Here is a 13539-nt window from a genome sequence, read left to right as displayed (position 1 = left end):
TATCATAATTTTTGGCTCTACTAGTTGTAGTTCTTGGGTCACAACCTTGAGTCTTAATCTTGTTTGAGTGTTTGAGAAGTGTGTTCTTGTAAAACTTGTGTGTTTACGGGTTTTGAAGTTGTTTCGGTTTTTCCAAGTGTGTCACAAGATTAATGATTCGGTTTCAAGTTATGTTTCAGCTTGTTAAAAGTGCTACTTGATTTTGTGGTTGTGCTGGAAAGTTCAGATGTGGTAAAAAGAGGTTTATCATTAAATTCGTATGTGAAAAATTTGTTTTGGAAGTTACTAAAAATTTCAATATAATCGAGTTTTAATTCCAGTCGAATCGAATACTATTTCAACCAAATTGAGTTTACACTCGAATCGATTTAATTTCAGTCGAGTCGACTCATCACTTGACTCGATTCATATCCATTAGACTCAATTAAAATTATTCGACTCGATTCCTTTGACTCGACTCGATTATTTTTTATTCGACTTGATTCATTTGTACTCAACTCGATTTTTTTGTACTTGCCCAAATCAGCTTTCTATTCGAGTGTTGATCTTCCAGTTTTAGTACAAGATGGCAAATGATCCTGAGCTATTGAGAAACTATTTGAAGTTAGGAAATGACGCCGGAACCATCACAAACTTTGAAAACTCATGACGTATGAAAGTAATGTTGATGATTTCAAATGTTGGTTCGAGAATTATATAAAGATAACTGATCTTGCTCTCCTAAGCTCCATTGAAATTGGTCCTTAAAAGCCTATGACTATGACACTTGAGGGACCTATTAAGAAGTTTGAAGGAAACTTAGAGATGAGAAACAGCAGAAAAGCCATGTTGAAGGGTGAATTCAATATGTTTAATCCTGTTCAGGGAGAAACTATAGGAAGCCTTATTGGGAGGTTTGAAAAGTTGATCACAAAGATGAGAAGTGCAGGAATTGACACCGACATGTCAGAGATAAACTAGAAGCTGCTAAATTCATTACCTTACACATGGAATAGCAATGTAATCACCATCAAACGAGCAACAAATCTAAACGTCATCTCTATGCAAAACTTGATCTCTACCATCAAGTCATTTGAAATGTATGACAAGATTAGACTAAACAACCATATGAGTTCGCTAAATCAAGCTGGGATTGCTACAGGTTCAGGAATCAGTTCCGCCTTCCTTAGTCAAGATCATCCGACTGTTCATCCGGTCACTGGTGTGAAATCTTATTCGGCTCAACCTGCACAGAACACTACATTCAATTCTACTACAAGTCAGCCAGCGTCATCAAGTTCAAACTCATTCCAAGAAACAGTAAACAAAGCATTTGAGCAGGCTCTGAAGGCTCATGGTATTGATAAGTCTACTAGTAGCTCTTCTTACTCCACTCCTCTTATTGATGACTCTCATATTGCATTGTTTCATGCGCTGATGGCAAGTCACGAGGAGCTATTTCAAGGAAAACTCCTACCTCCCTAATTCCAACAACAAGACATTCCCGAAAACAGCAAGAAAGGTCTCAAGAAGATAGACATAAAGTACCACATGGCCATGGTTGTTCATCGTGCGTCTAATTTCATGAGAAAATACGGGAAAAACTGTTTCAGTGAATTTGATGGCTAAGGGATTGGGTTTGATAATGACAAACTTCAATGCTAAAACTGCAATGAGACCGGGCACTTCGCAAGGGAGTGCACAAACCCAACCAAGCCTGCAAATGACATCAGGATTACTGAAGTCTCTAATAATGAAGGTGGAAAGAGGATTGGCAAAAGACCAGTGGGTCAAAATTCAGGTCAAGGGGTTCAAAGGATTGGGCAAGGAAATTCAAGCAAGGGGAACTCAAATTCAACCTCCAGGGCCCTTGTCACTCAATCTGCTATGATTGGGAGGACCATCAATTCACTGAACTGGTGAACCCACTAAATTTTGCTGGGATGGTGTTTGTCAACGGAAATCAAGAGGCTTCAAGCTCTACACTGGGAGGAAACCCTGCCACTCCTGAAATTTCCGAGGTACATAAACACCTTTGCACTCAAGCTTGTGTTAATAAAGTAGAATTCTATAAAGCTCATAATACTATAGTTATTAAAGAGAACTCAAGCATTAAACATCTGAACGAGGAATATAAGAAAGCAGACAAAATAAATAGCACTAAAATCAAAACTCACCATGACGACATGGCAAAGATGCTTGTTAAATTATTTCAATCTAACAAAGCATTTGAATTTCATGAAAAGTGAATAGTTGAGATAATAATACTATAGTTATTAAAGAGAACTCAAGCATTAAACATCTGAACGAGGAATATAAGAAAGCAAACAAAATATATAGCACTAAAATCAAAACTCACCATGACGACATGGCAAAGATGCTTGTTAAATTATTTCAAGCTAACAAAGCATTTGAATTTCATGAAAAGTGAATAGTTGAGATAAACGCTAAAATTCATAACTACAATTTGAACTTTCAGAAAGAAATCAACTATCGAAAAATTTGAAATGGCGTCTGGTAAGTTGAATGACATCATTGGAGCACAGAGGGGTGCAAAACGAAAGAAGGGATTAGGCTATGATCATACTGCAATCCCCCCACCTTTAATCACAACTACACTAGCCTGCCCAGTTTAGTTTCAATACCCCTCCCGAGGATGAAATGCTATATGGAATTGGTCATGTGTCAAAAACAATAGCATTCGTTCCTCCCGTTTCTAAAACAATTGATCCAATGCCTAAGCCTACTGATTCTAATGGTGATTTGTCTTTTTTAGAAGGTGATATAGAAGAAAGTGGGTGTTTGGAAAAGAACATGAGTTATGGAAAGAAAAGCATTTTAAATTCACTTTCTGATTCCAATGTAGATCTAAACAATCATCTGTCAACGTTGTTTGTAATAATAATTCATGTGAATCGATAAAAGATACTTTGGCATCATCTTCAAGTGATATAATTTGTGAAAATTTTGATGTTAACACTTTTCAAAATGATTTGAATGAAAATAATGGTTTTGTTTCAGATACTGATTGCAAAACTGTCTATGATGAAACTTTTATTGAAAATGATGATAATAAGAGTAACGTTAATGAGATGAACATAATTAGTTGTTCATCAACAAGTCGTAAAGTTGAGGATAACCAAAACAAAAGAAATGTTTTTGAAATGAATAGGCAAGTACATAAATTAAATATGTCCCACCAAAAAAAACTTCATTTTCTCAAACAATTAATTATTTTAAAAATCCTTAGTCTCACAACTATTCTAATAACAACTATTATGGTCCTCATCAACAAAGAGGTGTTGATTCATTTTACACAAATGCTTTTGATCATAGAAGCCACATATCAAACAGTTGTTATAATCATGTTCCTTCACATGCATCACCTTTCCCTTCACATAAATCATATTATAGTTCAGATGAGTTCTATAGTGTTCAAAGAAAATGTTGTTTTGTTTGTGGAAACCCTTCTCACCTTGAAAGACATTGCAAAAGCTGGCATCGACTACAGACAGATATCAACAATCAGTTCAATCAGTCTCGTTCCAAATCTGTTACCAATACAAGTACAGGGACTAATCGATCTGAAAGTTCTGCTAGTGAAATGAACGTGAGATCTAAGAATCATCAGAAAATAAGAAAACCTTTTAGGATAACCAAAAAGGAAAGATCAAATAGGCGTTCAGGGGCTAAAAAAGCCAAGAGCCCACCAAAAACATGTAAAGGTGAGAATCCAAAGATTGAAAATTCTGAGGACTTTGCTTTGAAAATAGAAAGAAGACTGTCCAGAAAATCTTCCAAAAACAGGAAGCATGCCTATGCATGGAATCCAAGGGACTGTTCTTTAGACTTTGACACGTCACACCACTTCATAATTACAGAAAGTAAATTAAAATTAGGTCATTTTCTAGTCAATCTTCCTGAGACATCTAAGTATCGGGACCCCATTTCTAACTAGCTGCTCATTCATGTAGGGTCAACCAAGAAGGCTTGTTAAATAGTTTTTGGTACTTAGACAATGGTTGTACCCGACACATGAAAAGGGACGAGTCTTTACTGTTGACTTTCAAACGTTCGATGGTGGACACATATCCTTTGCTGGTGATTTGGTATGGAAAATAAAGAAGAGGGGAAAGGTCTCAAAATGTACTTTGACATTTGAAGACGTGAATCTTGTGGAAGCTCAACCAAAATCTGCTCAGTGTCTCATAGATCTTCGATAAGCAATACTCCATTTTCTTCACAGAACATGAGTGTTTAATCTTGAAACTTGGCTTTAAATTCCCTAAGGAATGGATTCATATGCATACTCGAGGCATAACGATGCTTATATTTTAGACATGCGAAGCTCATATTCACCACAAACTGCTTCATGTCTACTGTCTAAGGCCTCAGAGAAAGACATAGATTTTGGGTCATATCAACTTTAAGAAATTGAATAAGTTGGTTAAAGGTGAACATGTGAGGGGTTTGTCTGTTAAATCTTTTTCTTGCATTGATAAATGCCTTTCTTGTTCAAAATGCAAACAACACAAACTCCCTCACTGACCCAAAACCATCAATTCCATAAACACCATTCTTCAGCTATTGCACATGGATCTTTTTGGTCCAATTCAACCTTTGGCTATAGGCCGAAAAGCCTATTGTCTAGATATTACTGATTATTTCTCTCGTTTCAGCTAGACTTTTCGGTTAGGTCACAAAGATGAAACTGCTCACTTTCTGGTCAAGTTTATGACACTTGTTGAGAGTCAAACCAACAAGCGAGTCAAGTGTATTTGAAGTGAAAATGGAACAAAATTTTGCAACAAGGCTGTTGATGACTTTTGTCATTCAAAAGGGATAGACCGTCAGTTTAGTGCTCCATACACTCCACAACAAAACGGAGTTGCTGAACGACGTAACCAAACACTCATCGAAGCTGCTCGAACAATGCTCTCATACTCCAAACTTCCATTATTTTTCTGGGGTGAAGCTATCAATGCAGTTTGCTTCATTCAGAATCGTGTGTTGCTAAGTAAACATCTAAACAAGACTCCGTATGAATTCTACTACAGGACCACGCCGTTAGTCAATTACTTCAAGACATTTGGATGTTCATGCACTTTGCTTCAAACAAATGCCAACTCAATTTCAAAATTCACAGAGAAGGCAGATGAGTGTCGCTTCATTGGATATAATGCCAATAGGAGTGCTTATCGAGTTCATAACAAGAGAGCAAAAGTGATAGTGGATTCATTCAATATTGACTAGAAAGAGCTTAGCCCGACTGACGCACACACGGGACCTAATTGGTTTTTTGATTATGATGGGTTGTTTAATTAGTTTTGTGGAATGTAAATCCCTCATGTTGCAACCACTCTAGTCCATGCCACAGAGTCTCAATCCGTTTTAATACACTCCGTATTGAATAGTTTGGAAGGTGTCCATCAATCTGCTGGTCCATCTAATAGAAATGTGTTACCTGCAGCACTTCAACCGGTTGTATTTGATCCATTACTTCAACCAGCAGATACAACTGAAATGGTAAACATTGAAGACGCTTCTGACTCAGATTCAAAGGATTTATTCATGTCAGCTGACAACATTGACCAAAACCAGACTGAGCATGTGGTGAATCCTCAAGCAGAACCTAGTGTGGTCGAGTCTATTCCCACACCTCCCTCATCAGATGATATCCAAGTTGCTACTGAAGAGACTGCTGCTAATGAAGTTCCCGCTGGTGCTTCGGACAACACCGACTCCACACCAGCCTTAGAAATCGTCGTTCCATTCATGGAGAACCTGTGGGATGGACCCATTGATTAAGAACATGTGATTAACCAGCCGGACTCTATTCAACCAGCCATTGATGTTCTTGTTAATGCTCCCACCATTTTCCATCCAATAGAGAGCTTAACTATGGAGATACAAGCAAAGCCCATTGAGCACGTTGATCCGATTCCTCAATTGGCAATTCACCGTTCTCACCCCATCGAAAACATTGTCGAATCTCCCTCAGCCGGCATCCAAACACAAAGCCAATCCGGTACAATTAACAGATGTCTTTTTGCTTGTTTTATATCGTATGTCGAACCTAAGGATTACAAGATGGCTCTTAAGGAAAATTCCTTGGATGAAGCAACTCAAGAAAAGCTGTTATAGTTTACTAAGCTAAGCCTTTGGAAAGCTGGTTAACAAGCAAGAGAACAAGAAGCTAATTGGGACAAGATGGGTGTTTCATAATAAGAAGGATGACAAGGGGTTATCACAAGAAACGAGGCTAGACTGGTGGTACAAGGATTTTCGCAACGTGAAGGTCTTGATTACGATCAAGTCTATGCACCCATTGCTAGGCTTGAGGCCGTTCATCTCTTCTTCGCCTATGCATCGTGCATGAACTTCAAAGTGTATCAGATGGATGTCAATACTGCTTTCTTGTATGGTAAAGTTAAAGAAGAAATATACGTCAAGAAACCACCAGGTTTCGAGGATCCTGATCACCCCGACTATGTCCATCGTCTTGCCAAAGCTCTTTATGGCCTTCACCAAGCATCCCGTGTATGGTATGCTACTCTTGATGAACATCTTTTGAAGCATCGTTACAGAAGAGATGCTATCGATCAAACAATCTTTGTCAAGAAAGTCGGACATGATCTGATCCTAGTCCAAGTGTATGTTGATAACATTATCTTTGGGTCTACGAAGGATAAATTATGTAGAGAGTTCTCAGAGATGATGCGGCGTTGGTTCGAGATGAGTTCATTGGGAGAAATGACATTCTTCTTGAACTTACAAGTTGAATAGATGCGAACGGGATTTTGATACATAGGAGAAATACGTCCATGAAAATGTTCAAAGATTTGGTTTTAAGGATTCATCTCCGTTCATCACTCTGATTGCTACTAGACAAATGTTAGATCCAGATCCATCTGGAAATCCAGTCGATCAACACCTATATATGTCAATGTTTGGCTCCTTGATGTATCTCACTGCAAGCAGGTCGATTATTATGTTCCATGTTTGTTAGTGTGCCAGATATCAGTCAGATCCAAAAGAATCCCACTTGATTGCTGTTAAGCGTATATTTCAGTATCTCAAAGGAAAACCTTGTTTAGGTCTTTGGTATCCAAAGGACTCTCCTTTGAAACTACATGTCTACACCGACAGTGATTATGGGGGTTGCAATTTGGACAAAAAATCAACTACAGGAGGATGTCAATTCCTGGATGACCTTCTAATATCCTTTCAGTGCAAGAAACAGGTCAAAGTATCCACCTCTACGGCTGAAGCGAAGTTTACCGCATCCTGCTGTTGTTCACAAGTGATTTTGATCCAACATCAGCTACTCGATTACGGTTTGAATTTTTTTAACACCCCGATCAAGTGTGATAATGAAGCAGTTGTTTGCATTGTGAAAAACCCGGTCCAACACTCTAAGACAAAGCATATTGACATCCGAATGCACTTCAATCTTGATTGTTTTGATTGAAAACTTGTCAATATTGAAAGGGTCTATTCTAATCACAACTTTGCTGATCTTTTCACAAAATCTTTCGACCGTTCCCGATTTCTATATCTTGTAGATTCACTTGGCATGATCTGTTTTGATTAAACTATCTTTTTGTTTTAAAATTGTAAATATTTACAACTTTTTTTTTAAAATTGTGAATATGTCACTATTTTAGAGAGAGAAAATGAGTTAAGGTTAACTCACGGAAAAGATTTTCATTTAGCTTGTTAAGAAAAACAAAATTAAGTCACTTGACTAACAAATTTAAGTCGCTTGACTTATCAAAAAGATTTTATCTTCCTTTAAGAAAATCAAAAGGTTATTTAAAAAGATATTTTCCTGTTTAGAGGGAGCTCCTGTTTAGAGGGAGCCGGATAATTAAAAGTTAAAAAATTTTGACACAATGATCCGACCTTTGGAAAATGATAAGAAATTGTATTTAATGATCTTAGCACATGAAAATAGTAGATCAAAAAGCCAACAAGATCTTTCTTGATGTGTATGTAGGCTTGACAAATGAGTAAATGTCATAGTGATATAAACTAAAATATCTGCCTATGCTAGTGGTTATACGTCTATGAAGCAGGTGCCGACTCTAATAAAAGTCAAATCAATGAATGTAGAAATGTAAATAACCCAAGACTCTCTTTACCTGATCACAGCTGCCATATGTCGTCGCGTGTCTATTTTATTTTTGTGACAAAACAAATGTAAAAAAAAGAGTTAGAAAAAAAAAGAAAAACAAAAATGAAAAGATGTCTGTCTTAGGATTTTAAATTGTAATTTATTTCTTTCTTTATTTTGATTCAAGCCTTGGACTTTCTATGTTTGTAGTCATACAAGATCTGATTATTAAGGTCATGAATCCTCTACCTTTTTTTATTTTCTTTCTTTTGTTCGAGCCTTGGATTTTCAGGTCTTGTAGTCATACAAAACCTGATTGTTAAGGCCCTGAACTTTTGCCTTATTATAATATTTATATATAGAGTCAATTTCCCAAAGTAAAGTATCAACAAGTGTACTGTGATCAAATAAGAAAGGATTAAGTCAAATTAAGTTGATATGTGAATACAATTAAGCATGAGATATGATGGAGTCTGTAATTTGTCGGATTAAATGGAACCACACAAGCATTATGCCTAATACATACCTTAACATATCACATTCACATCTAAATACTTGTTAGGTTTAAAGTGGACAAAATATATCTACAATCGACTTTGGATTTTTGGCATAATAACTTTGAAATAAAAGTGCGATCTAGGACATTATAAGGAAATATGATTCCATATCGTGATCTTTCTCGCAAAAATATTATAACGAGAAAATATTGTAAATAGTTTTAATATAATACTAATTTCATCTTACCCCCATTTATTCTAGTTTTATTGTCAATTTTATTTTATTTTTTATTATTATGTTTGTTTATTTTATGTTTATGTTTTTAACTTAAAATTTGTTTTAAGCTATTTTTATTTTATTTCATTTATTTTAATTTAAAATTTCCTTTTTATTATTTCTCACTTATTTTATTATTTTACTTCCCTTTTATTTTGATTGCTTTAAAAAAGTATTCATTTTGCAAACGTTGTCAATGAGTAGACCGACAAAAATTACATCTCGTATATATTTAAGTGTTTGGATTCGGTATATAAATGTTTTACAGGTTTGAATCTGTAAATATTTTCAAAACTCAGGGATTGAGAGTGTAAAATCGTTTCTCGAGAATCATTGACCTAATCGCGAGATAGGCTGACCCTATATATAAAGTCAAACCTTTTCTCTTTTCACATTCTTACACTTCTTTTTTTCTTTCAAGTTTCTCATACGCTCTCCTTCTCTCTCTCCCTCTCTCTCTCTCTCTCTCTCTCTCTCTCTACAACCGCCAACACCTTCAAACCCTTAAACACAATCAAACTAACAATCCTCATTGAATTACACTTGATCATCTTCAACTATGGATTCATCTCCTTCTGTATAACATCTTATATTCTTTTATGTTTTCTTCTTGTTCCTGAGTTTCGGTTGAAGATAATCCATTATGATGGGTTTTTATCAACATATTTGTTGTTTGATAAACATAATATGTACTTGTGGCTTATATGCAATATCCTAACATGCTTTGTGATCTAACTTTATTTTCAAGTTTGTACAAATTTTTGTTTTGGTTCAAGTCTCATTGTTCTCAGATGTTACATGTCAAAATTAACCTTGATTTGGTTCGAATTTGGACCTGAAACTTGTACAGAATGTTAAACGAGTTTAGGCGACCTCTATACTCAAAGAAATTGAAAGATTTGATAAAGTGAATTCAAATCGAACTGAATGAAATATTCGACTCGATTGAATTCCAATCGAATCAATTAACATATTCGACTCGATTGTATTCCAATCGAATTCGAATAACATATTCGATTCGATTGGAATTTAATCGAATATAATATTATACTCGACTCGATTGGAACTTGGATTGCTTCTACTGAAACTCAATTTGATCATGCCTAACTCAATTCAACTTCAAGATGATTCCATTCAATTTGACTTGTCAAAATTTTCAAATCTTATCAGTTGAATTGAATCGAGTTTTCTCAACTCGACTCGATTCGTTTTGCCTTGTTAAATTTTTCAAAGCTCTGACTGTTTAATCTTTACAAATATTGAATTAAATCGAGTTTACAGACTCTATTCATCTCTTTTTTCCTTGTTAAAATCTTGTACAAACACAGTCTATTTGATTGGTCAAATTGAATCGAATCGAATCGAATTTTTTTTAATTCGATTCGATTCCTTCTGACTTATAAAATTTTTTTAGTTTTCTTTTGTCACACCCGACCCGAGGGGGCTAGTCGTGACCAAATAATATCAATCATGAGCAGCAGAAAATAAATAAACTTAAAGGAATTTCATAACATGCTAAAAGTTTGCAAATTCAAAGGTACAACTAAAGCAAACGGGTCAACCATGACCCTTAAATTGTCTTAGGTGCATAGCACGATTAATTAGTCTAGGATGTAATCTAACGATTACATATTTATTTATCAAGTAGTCTTCCATGACTACATTACTTATTCTTGAGATCCAAGGCTTCTACGGTTCACTAGGGCGACTAAAGCATGACCGGATTCCTCTCCCCAATGGCTAAGTCACCTGAAAAGTACGTACTAAAATACGTCAACATAATGTTGGTGAGCTCGTGAGTTTAAGACACATAATAATGAGATTGACACATCATGGTAATATATCATATATCAAATCCACAATCAAACCTGCAACTAGTACAAGTATCCCCAACTCAAACTTGAAGTTATACCGTCCCAGACTACCGCCCTGCTAAAAGTAATAATCAAACAAGTAGGTTATATGCCGCAACGATCCGCAGATCTCACTATGGTTTACCCAACATAGGGTCACTGTACGTGGGGTCACCCAAATAGACTGTGTTTGTAAAAGTGGGGACTAAATTTAGCAGTAAAACACCCCGATAATTCCATACCATATAAAAAGTTTAGGAGTATGTACTAATTCCCAAAAAATTAAGTAAAAAAGGATTACACGCGAGACTCACCGAATGCCCCAAGTAATTCATCGACCGATTTCCTGTAAGCAGTGGTTCCTATGGTAAATAATGAGTTACAAATACTTAATTCAAATAGTTCCAACCTTAACAAAGGTTCAACGGTGAAACGGGTATTATATTCTAAGCGTTGGCCCAAGTGTTAAGTACCCGGTGGATAAAGTTTCCTTTTATGAAAAGTTTACTCTTATACAATTTATAATGTCGATGATGAGTTTTCAAGTATTAAGTTTAACTTCTAAATGTGTCAGTTATTGTAGGTTCCCTGGACGGATCACACGAGATATCCCGATATACACAGGTGCGGAATCCCTGTGTAGATCGTTACGGACGTAGAACACAAACACACACGAACACACGAATACGATACGAACAAACACACGTTATATTAATAACTCAAACCGTGATACTTACAGACTCTCGACCTCACGTCACTTGACTCACTGAATTACACGTAACTTGAACTACTAACCAACTTACAAACAGAAATCCGTAACCTATATAAATACACGACAACTTCGCCTCAGGCGAAGTTGTCCATAACTTCGCTTGTTCAACAAGTTCTCCTAGGCGAACTTGTCAACAACTTCGCTTGGTTAACAAGTTCGCCTAAGCGAACTTGTCAACAACTTCGCTTTAAACAAACAAATACATAAACAATATTACAGACTCGATTACAGACATTAGACATATGAACTACTGACATCTATGCACCAACAGACTCCCCCTTGGCAGTAGCTTCATATCTTGATCTTTCAGCTCTTGTCTCGTAATCCTGTATCTTTACGCGTGCACTCCTTCTCTAACACACACCGTGACTACTCGCTGATATTTCCTTGCTTCATCCTTCCAAGCAGGAATATAGAATATCTTCTTTTCATTCAACACTTGCAGATCAGCTTTCGATAAGTTAACAAGATGCATCGGATCATACACCCTTAGCACTTCTTGTTCATCTTCGTCTTCCATCACGGCTTCAGCAGTCTGGCAATCAACGTACCACCATTTTAGATTCTTCAACACATCTTGAGGCATAGTCTTCATTGGAACCTCGTTGATGCATCGGATCGGTTTGTACTTCATCACCATCCATGGCTTGCCATCTGCTCTCATTCCCCTTTCTATATCCTCCACGAGCTTTCCCTTTTGTGGCTTTAATAGTTCAAACTTCTTCTCTTTTATGCTTTCTTTCCACACGATCTTCCCAATCACTCTTGTCATGTTGTCGTCACTTCTATTTATCAAGCCCAACCTGGCCAAATCCTTCACCTCACATTCCGGCAACGTATTGAGAGATCTCAGAGTTCTTTTGAAGTATTGAATACCATCATAACGCTTCACCACAAACAACTTTATCTGTTCATCATATATCCAACAGATAATTCCCTTCTTCGACTCAGCATAGCCTTTGATGTTATAACTCTTCTTGAACATGGCTGGAACAGCAGGCTTCTTGGTCTTAATAAACCAATGAGCACAGCCTTCCTTCCACCTAGGCTGCTCCTCCCACTCAGTCTCATCCATCTCAGTACCCATGTCGGGTTTCTCAACATCAGGGATCTCGTGTTCAACGTCTTCTACTACTATCTCTCCTTCCTCAATCTCACTCTCAATCTCAATCTGCTCACCGATCTTCTCAATCACATCACTCGGCAGCACATCTTCATCAAATAACACATCATCACTGAACATATCATCGTCCAGTTCCTTCAACGCATCAATCACGTCATCCTCAACCAACACCACATCATCACCACCAGCTGCGTCGGTAGACTCCCCCTCAGCTGTGGAAGTACCAAGAGCTTGAGAAGTTCTTGGCAGCTCACCACCTGCATCTTTCGATGCATTGGGATCATCGTCTCGGTCGTTTCTTCTTCGTCCTGAGCTCGTCGCCCTTACAGCTCATCTCCCCCTGAGATGCCAAGAACTCCTTCAAGGCATCTATAATTTTCCCATGCTCAACCAGGAGGGATGACTGTAGTTGATTTGCTTCCACTAGGCGTTGAATAGTCTTCGATTGCTCTGCCACGATCCGCTCTAGTGAAGCTATTCTCTCTGAGTCTGACATAGGCGTAGGCGAGACATCAGAAGCAGGCGTAACCGCAGGTGGTACCATACCTGATAACCCTGCAGTAGTGATGACCGTTGACTCTACAAATCGTGCAGCTACCACCGACTGAGTAAGCGTTGGAGGTGGTAGAGACACGATCTCCGGAGTCGACGTCTGGATAGTAGTGGTAGATGGAATGCTAGCAGATGATGTAGCCACCACGGGAACATCCGCAGCGCTTATACCTGTAACCTGTACGGAAGTAGGAACGATAGACATACCAGACAGTGCGGCCGGAGCAAAACGTACCATCCTCGAAGTCTCTCCAGCTCCCATGCCAGCACCTGTCCTTTCCCGTCTTGATCTTCTTATCAGCTTATATATATCTTCTTCCTCTTCTGACTCATCATCATCCTCCGTTGTCTTTCTCTTCCCAAAAGTTCT

This window comes from Bidens hawaiensis, unplaced genomic scaffold, assembly GCF_021521415.1.
Source record: "Bidens hawaiensis isolate Kalapana, Puna unplaced genomic scaffold, B.hawaiensis_p1.1 tig00042997_1, whole genome shotgun sequence".
NCBI lineage: Eukaryota > Viridiplantae > Streptophyta > Magnoliopsida > Asterales > Asteraceae > Bidens > Bidens hawaiensis.
Note: the sequence above shows the minus strand (reverse complement) of the source record.